Source organism: Acipenser ruthenus, chromosome 19, assembly GCF_902713425.1.
Source record: "Acipenser ruthenus chromosome 19, fAciRut3.2 maternal haplotype, whole genome shotgun sequence".
Classification (NCBI taxonomy): Eukaryota; Metazoa; Chordata; class Actinopteri; order Acipenseriformes; family Acipenseridae; genus Acipenser; species Acipenser ruthenus.
Window position 1 is genome coordinate 2831992 of NC_081207.1, and position 8177 is coordinate 2840168.

Below are 8177 nucleotides of genomic sequence, written 5' to 3' on the forward strand. Positions count from 1 at the left end.
TATTTAATTATTCCTTTTCATTATTTACTTTTATATTGATGTTCATTATTTATTTATTTATTTATTTATTTATTTATTTTGATTTTTTATATTATATATACTGTATTTTTAACAGCTTTGGCAATACCACCAATATTGTCATTCCAATAAAGCACCTTTGAATTTGAATTTGAGAGAGAGAGTGAAAAAAAAGACAAGACCAATCAGATCTGGAGAAGTTAGGCACAAGGTACATGGTTATGGTATAGTTCCATAATATAACAGAAAAAGAACTCATGGAAATATAGCCAATTTAGTGGTATACAATAATAATAATAATAATAATAATAATAATAATAATAATAATAATATTACCATATACCACATAACATGTAACTTTTTTAAGGCACCTACAGTATGTCATTTCTAAAGTTTTGTGCTGCTAAAAAGTTTTGCACCGTTAGACAAAAGTGGTTTAAACCTTGCCCTGCAGTATAAGCTCAGTTATATATCTCCATGGCTTTTTAAAGATCTTTAAACTTTTCTTCCTCGATTTGTGTAAATCTGAGTTCTTATTTCTGGTTTTGAATGTTTTTTTTTTATTTTCATTTTTAGGAAAAAAGGTGCAAAAAAATGACACGACTTTATAGCACAAGATAGAACAGAATTATAACAGGCTTAGATCATAATAAGCAGATCATAATATAAATGTAACTACAATATTAACTGAGTGGTCTTATAAAAACATAAATAAACTATATCTAAAATGAGACTGGAGACAATTTTCTTTTTAATAAAAACCTGAATGTCATCCCTTATAATGGCAATGAAACGTACATGTTTGTGTAGCCGCAAACATGAAAAGCCTTTCATTTACTTTTTCCATTAGATACAGTTCTCAATTGTTTTTTTCCCAAATATACAAGCTTTTTAGGACATTACTAAAGCACAGTAACAGGCAATTAATCGCTTTACAAAATAACTTAATATGGGCACATCAGCGACTTGGGTTCAGAAAGTTTAGATAAAAGAAACTAATGATATACTAATTAAACTTACATCATGTGTTTACCTTAAATGTATTAGCCTTGCTAACTGAACTATGTATATATATAAGTTAAAAGTCTGTTGCTATACATAGTCCTTTTAAGCACTTAGCGAGTTTGATTTGGCACTGTTGCATGTAAGCATCATCTCTTTTTTAGGCCACCAAGGAAGATGCCTATTCTTTCAGAAGAAAATAAAATAATAAGGGTGCATTATCTCTTTACAAGTGAAGAAGAACAGAAGCAAATGTTTCACATCTGCTCTTATATTTTTAGAATTAGCATGAAAAAGCAGAGGCAGTGTTTCAATGCTGTACAGCTCAGTGGCTGAGAATAGGGGATGGAGCCTGAATCACTGTGCCTTCCTGCTTGTGCCAGATGTCCCCATGTTGGGTGACAATGGAGGGCACCCAGTGCTTAACAAATCACACCCTTCTTTGCTGTAAATAAGAGGCTTGGGGAGTAGCATGATAACTGCAAGGTTCCTCCCTGATCCCCGGGTCAAACGTTTTCACATCACCCTGCAAGGCAAAGGAATCTGATTGCCAACACAGATACAATGCTTGCATGTTAGCAGGCTGTGGAGCGTCCGGGTGTGTTTTAGGCTGGTTTGATGTTTCTGCTGGACTGCTGTTTGCGAAACACTTGTTATAGATAACTGATTGTGCTAGGCAGGAACGTTTTTTTTGTTTGCTTCGTTTTTACTGTGAAGTTGGACGTAATAGCTTTGCTATTTAAAATGATATTATTGGTGTTGTTTACAGTTATTTAATTTGATCAGATCATTTAAGCAATACAAAGTAAATACTAGACCTTTGATTTCAATTAGCAACATTTTGCTTTCTTAATTTTTTTTTTTTTTGTAATAAATGGTGCACGTTAATAAAAAGAAAAACGTAGCATGGTGATAAATGCTTTTTGAATATCACTTTTACTGCAGTGCAACAGAACAAAATATGCAAGCTGCAATAGCGACACATTTCTCTCTTCTGTACTTCTGTACTTCTGTATTTCTATAGCTTGTATCATCCCCTCATCACAAGTGATACAGGAAGAAAATAGTTAAAATGAATTACAGTAGACCAATCTTTCTGTCACCAACAAACTACTACATTGCTAGCTTTTTGGCACTTCATTAATTCATATCATCTTCATGGATGGAAATATTGAAAATGTCACCTATGAGGGTGATAATAATCTTCTCATAGCTGTATAACTATTCAGAATATGACACCACCGTTTGACATTTTCACAGAACAGCCCTGCTATCTAATCCCTTTAGAAATACTGCTCTGTTTTCACAAACAAACCTGTTTTTATATGCTAGCATAACGGAAATGAATTATATATACACAGCTGCAGTCAATAGATTACATTGTAAACTGAGTCTAAACCATTCACACAGCTGACCCATCTTTTACTTAATATTACATTTGTAGTTGTTTAAAGCACTCTTTACCTTTGCCGGAGCAGCGTTTGCTACAGTCGACCAGTATGCTATATTTAGCCACAAACTCAAAATAATAACAGATCCAGGCTGCAAACAATACTTGCTCTTTTATTTTATTCTCAGGTATTTTTTTTGTGGTGAAATGTTTAGCTAATCCACATAAATCAAACGCATGCTGGCTTTTATAGTCTTTGTACTACATGTTTGTGTTTCCGTTTTACAAAACAAAATAAAATAAAAGGCAAAATAATACTTACAGCCAATGGGGTAATAATAACAAAGTCTGAGCTGCTTTTAGAAAAACATCAATGCGCTCTGGATGACTGTGTAACAAGAATCAGGTTTACTGTCACACGGTTATAAATCCTGGACAGACTCTGCTGTTGTAACTTATTTAACACTCTTTAGTTTTACTTTACTGCCATTTCTCTTGACTGGTAGTCATGACAGCCGAGACACACCTATATGGATGGGTTGAATCCAAAAGTATTTATTTTGCTTTCGATTTAGCGAGATAAACCTCTCCTGGGCCCTCATTTCAAGTTTGAAGGTCAGGGGATGTTTAGGAATTCTTTACCACAAATCTAGCCACTCTTACCCTGTATAAATGTTATTAATAAAATCCCTAAGGTGCACATACTTTATTATAACAAAAAGCACTGGATTGTGAAAGTCAGATTCATTATTATGTTACATATCAATTTACAAAGAATCTGGACTCCAGAATGACCTGCTTTCTGTTAAAGCAATTTTATTTTGCTTAGTTAACATGCTGTGTCCTGTGTTATTAAGATTTATGACATTAACATGATTTTATTCCATTCATTAAAATGTGTGTGCATGTTGGGGGCCACTTTTTAAAATAGACCCATTTATTTTATTTTCATGAACCTTTTCTTGACGTTATCATTTTGTTCTTCCTTTGTAAAAAAAAAACAAAAAAACTTGCAAACTTTAAATGCTTGATCAAAGTTTCCCACAGTTCCAAAATACACTGAATGCAATAAAGTGTGTTAGTTGTATTTATTTAATAAAGTGTCTCTAAATGCTTTAGTGTCTCTAAATGCATAATGGTCAGATGCCAGTATCCTCATGTACACCAGAGGCGCAGCACACCAGTGTGTCCGGAAGCGGGCAGGGCACGGCATTCCTTCCTCTAAGAGGCAGCAGTAGCCAGCAGGTCAAGCCAATCACACTCATCTCTTCAAGCTCTGCTATGTCTTTTCAGCAGGGCATGGTTTAAAAAGCCATCGGAAGCATGAGCACTGGTTACAGGACTGAGAGAGGCTTATGAAATGGCTGCAATTATTAGTATTACTGTACATTCTAAAAGACACAATTAAAATGTCATTCAGTGGGCAAAGTTTAATTCAATAGACTCTCCACTTTTACTTAAACTTTATTATTATTATTATTATTATTATTATTATTATTATTATTATTATTATTATTGGTGGTGGTATTGCATTTTCAACACCATGTTTAAAATTGAATTCAATAGGCCCTATATTTTTTTTAAGACTGTTCTTATTTTATGCTGATTTATTTATTAAACTTTTTTTTGTTTATTCTTGTGATTCAACACACTCTCTAACCTTTTATCGAAACATGAGTAACAAACTTGCTAACACTGATACAGTTACATTGAATGTTTGTAAGCTCCGGCACCACAGGCAATTCTCATACAGATAGACTTAACATGCACCAGATCAGAGCATTGCTGTCCAGTGCATTTACACAGCAGCTCTGCCTGGTCCTTAGTGACCCGGTTCACCTGTCACCCAGAAACATTGCTCCAATACCCATTAGATGAATGTGGAAGTCAGCAAGATAGCAGTTAATCAAGCCTAGCAGCCTTGTCTTTAGAAGCTGGACGTGTTCATTAAAGAGGAATATGAGACGGTGCAGTCCGCTGTTTCCCTGAGCAGACTGACATCTTTTCATACATAAATAAGGAGATTAATTAAAATTGCTCCAATATACTCCCAGTTATCTGCAGATTAGCAAAGGATTGAGAGGATGGGGTTTTGATTGTGCTTCATATAAACGGCTGGTAATTCATACAGAATGACGAATGGTTTTCTTTATTATTAACAGAAGTAAGCAGTTATTGCACCTGTGAGTTGCTTTATCTTAGCCCTGAATGTCGACTATCTAAAATGTACAGACAATATGAAGTCACTTCTGGATGGGTGGCACTGGAAGCATGTATCCTAGTTTCAGGTTTAACAGAGGAGGAAATGCCCCAGAAAAAAGCTCCAATTCACACTGATACACATTTCCCATCGATCTCAATGATGGCTATGAATGGGGAAAGAATGAATATTTATCAGCTTTAAAAAGTGAATAAATCTTTTGACCTGGAGGTACATTATGCGTGATCCATGGCAGAACAGAAATGCTTGAGTCTGATCTTTTTAGGATTGCCTTCCTGCACAATAAGTAACGGCTAATGTTGAAATGTGGAACATCTAACAGTAAATGATCCCCCCCCCCCCCCCCCCCAGCAAAGGCTGCATTGCAGTTAGAATACTTTGCAAGCTAGTAACTGTATATTTTTGCATAGGGACCCCATCAGCACACAGCACATATAATAACATGTTCCTTACAACTTCCAAGCACAAGGGACAGATCACAACAAGCGCCTTACTGTCTGCAAGCTATTTATCATTGTCAGCGTGTAATAAAAATTACCATCTTTCTTCAATGATAAGCTGCTTTACTCCTGACTGCCTGCCATCTTTCATCTTAAAAAAGCGAAATGATTAAAATAAAATGACTGAACTTCCCAATATCTACATCAGAGAGCAGGACTGGTCACACGGAAAATAAGTAATGAACGCCATTTGTTAACGTCAACCCAAACCGATGTTTTTTTTTATTATTCATGGCTTCACACACAAGGCGAACATTCCTCATTTACAAAGTTTTTTTGTTTTTTTTTCACCTGCTGGTCTAATTAAATTTCTGCTATGGAGGTGCCGTTAGTATCAGCCAAGCATGAAATATGCCTTGTTAACTGTGCCATATAATTAAAGCAGTGGACTGTTCTAGTCGTACGGCTATGTAAGGTCGTGTACGGTATCAGCACAGGCAGATTCACTGCTTGCATGCTTGCAGGGTGCGGAGGGACCTTTCGATATGATCTGTCCATATCTAGGCAGGATCCTCAGCAAAGGCAGACGGCTAGCAGTATATTAGCAGTCCACTCCCTGCTAAGTGCCGCAGGAAGCCTTTCTACAGCCATAGTTCCATCTGCACCAGCCTGTAAGACTCCTTCTAATATCAAACTGGGGCTGCAGCCGGTTCCATCTGCAATCTGGAATCAGCAATCCACTCAGCAAGCACACATTATCCATCACAAAAAGTCGTTTGCACTTATTTACATACATCACTGCTCTTCACAAACAGTGTCCAGAACCTTCATTTGCTCCCCTATCATTATTCATTAATTTATGGATCAGTAGACGTGCTAGGGCAGCCTTATAATAGCTCCAGCGCCATTAATATATACCAAAGGTGTTGCAACAGGGGGCAGCTCAGTGATTTGCCCCTGAGATATGCAGTGCTATAATTGTGCTGTTGGTTTGGTACTGTTGCCAATGTCAGAGACATATTATAAAAGCTTTGAACAGGGCTTCTTTTATGGTACTTTGAACTTTTCTGCACTTGAATGTAAAAAGCATTATACTTGTACACAACGTTTGTTATACAAATTATTTATGACACTCTAAATGGCCATTTAACCATTTATGGTCTACAGCTCAGTGGTCTCCCACTAACAACACAGAGTCACAGACACACACACACACACACACACACACACACACACACACACACACACACAGACATTACATGATTATAGTCTGGAAAAAAAAAAAGAAAGGCTCCATTATGAAACGGTGGTCTCTGTGTTCATTAGGGCTTGAGTCTGCAAACTGATGCAACTCAGTCATAAACTCTGTGTAAAATGAAAGGACTCCGTTGTGTAAGGTTTTAGAAGTATTTTAAAATCAAAGCACACTTTCATTACCATCAGCACTTTAAATTACTGTTCATTGTCTCAAGCTAAACTGTAACTACACTGTAACTGCATGTGTGTATTGCAAAGCTATTGCACTGTAAATGTGCAAATACAGTGTAACTCCAGAAGATGCTATCCAGACCCCTAATATCCCATTAAATCTATATTAAATAAGAATCATTAAACAATATAGCTCATTTAAATGTGTCATAATTTTCATATGATACTGTACAAGCCATCTGATACAAAAAAGTTTATATCATATCAGTATCAGGGTCTACGATAGATAGATAGATAGATAGATAGATAGATAGATAGATAGATAGATAGATAGATAGATAGATAGATAGATAGATAGATAGATACACAATGCTCCCTCGCTATAATGCTCTCGGCTATAACGCACCTCGGATATAACGCTCCTACAGCATTCCTCCAATTCCCTATACTAGTGTCATTCAATATTTCTACAGTAAATACAGTACCAGTGTTGTTCAAACTATAAACAACTTCCGTTTCTGTCTCTCCCTTTTGATACAGTATCTGAACTGAAGAAAAGCTGCGCTGGCACTTTATAACACAGACATCTTATTCAGCATTTGTTTTATAACTAAATAAATATTAGGCCTATTAAGTGGTTATCTTTCCTAATGTATTTCCTGTGAGAGGAGCTGCGTCTTTCTCCAGGAGACGAGACGCTTCAGCTTTGCTGCAGCCCCGCTCCGGCAGCCGAACCTGGGTCGAGCCCATTCTCTCTTCCCCTATCCCGACCTGCTGTCCTTCTTGCACTTGGTTTGCTTGTCTGTCGCTTCGAACTGAACTCCAGACTGCCATTTAGCCAGGCTATTTATAGTTTAAAAACTGCTAATTAAAATTATCCACGAGTGGGAATGTTACCTTTTTTAATTTTTTTTTTTTTGTAAAAAATATGGTGTTGATTACATGGTGCTTTATGCATGGTTAATTCACGGAAAGTTAAATTTTTTGCTTCACTATATGTGCATTATAGAGAGGGAGTTATTTTATTTTGTATTTTAGGTAGATATGTGTTGTTATGTGTCCCGCGGTGCTCCCCACCCCCTCCCCCGTTTATAACGCTCTTCGGTTATAACGCTCATATTGTGTGTCCACCGAGACCGGTGTTATAGTGAGGGAGCACTGTATATATAATTGCATTTTATTTTTTTCCCAGTAACCATGCTCAGAATGGTGCTAAGCACTGGATAAGGGACTTGCCATCCATGCTCTCAATCAGCACTATCTTCTCCTCAAATTGACTGTGACATAATTTGTCCCTCTTCGCAATTATTGTTTCAGACAAATAACGCAAATCAATTTCTGAAAGGTTGCTGTATCGGAAGGGAAGGCACACCCTGAGTCCTTTTAGTGCTGCGATGATTATCCTCATGGACATTACCAGAGGCAGCTAGAAGGATTATTTTTTTATATCCTTTCACCATGCATTATAAATAGGTTCCTTGATCATTAACTAAATGTGCTGATATGTGTTCTTTAGTGGACATGTGCCACGAGTCTCAATATTACTAATGCACCAGGCTTAATAAATAGAAAGGAATACACCCGGTCTTTATATCCAAGACTTCAAAGGGAGGTTCAGTTTCAAGGAGTACCCTACAGGGTTCTCCCTGAAATACTCCCAAAATAATGCAACTGCACC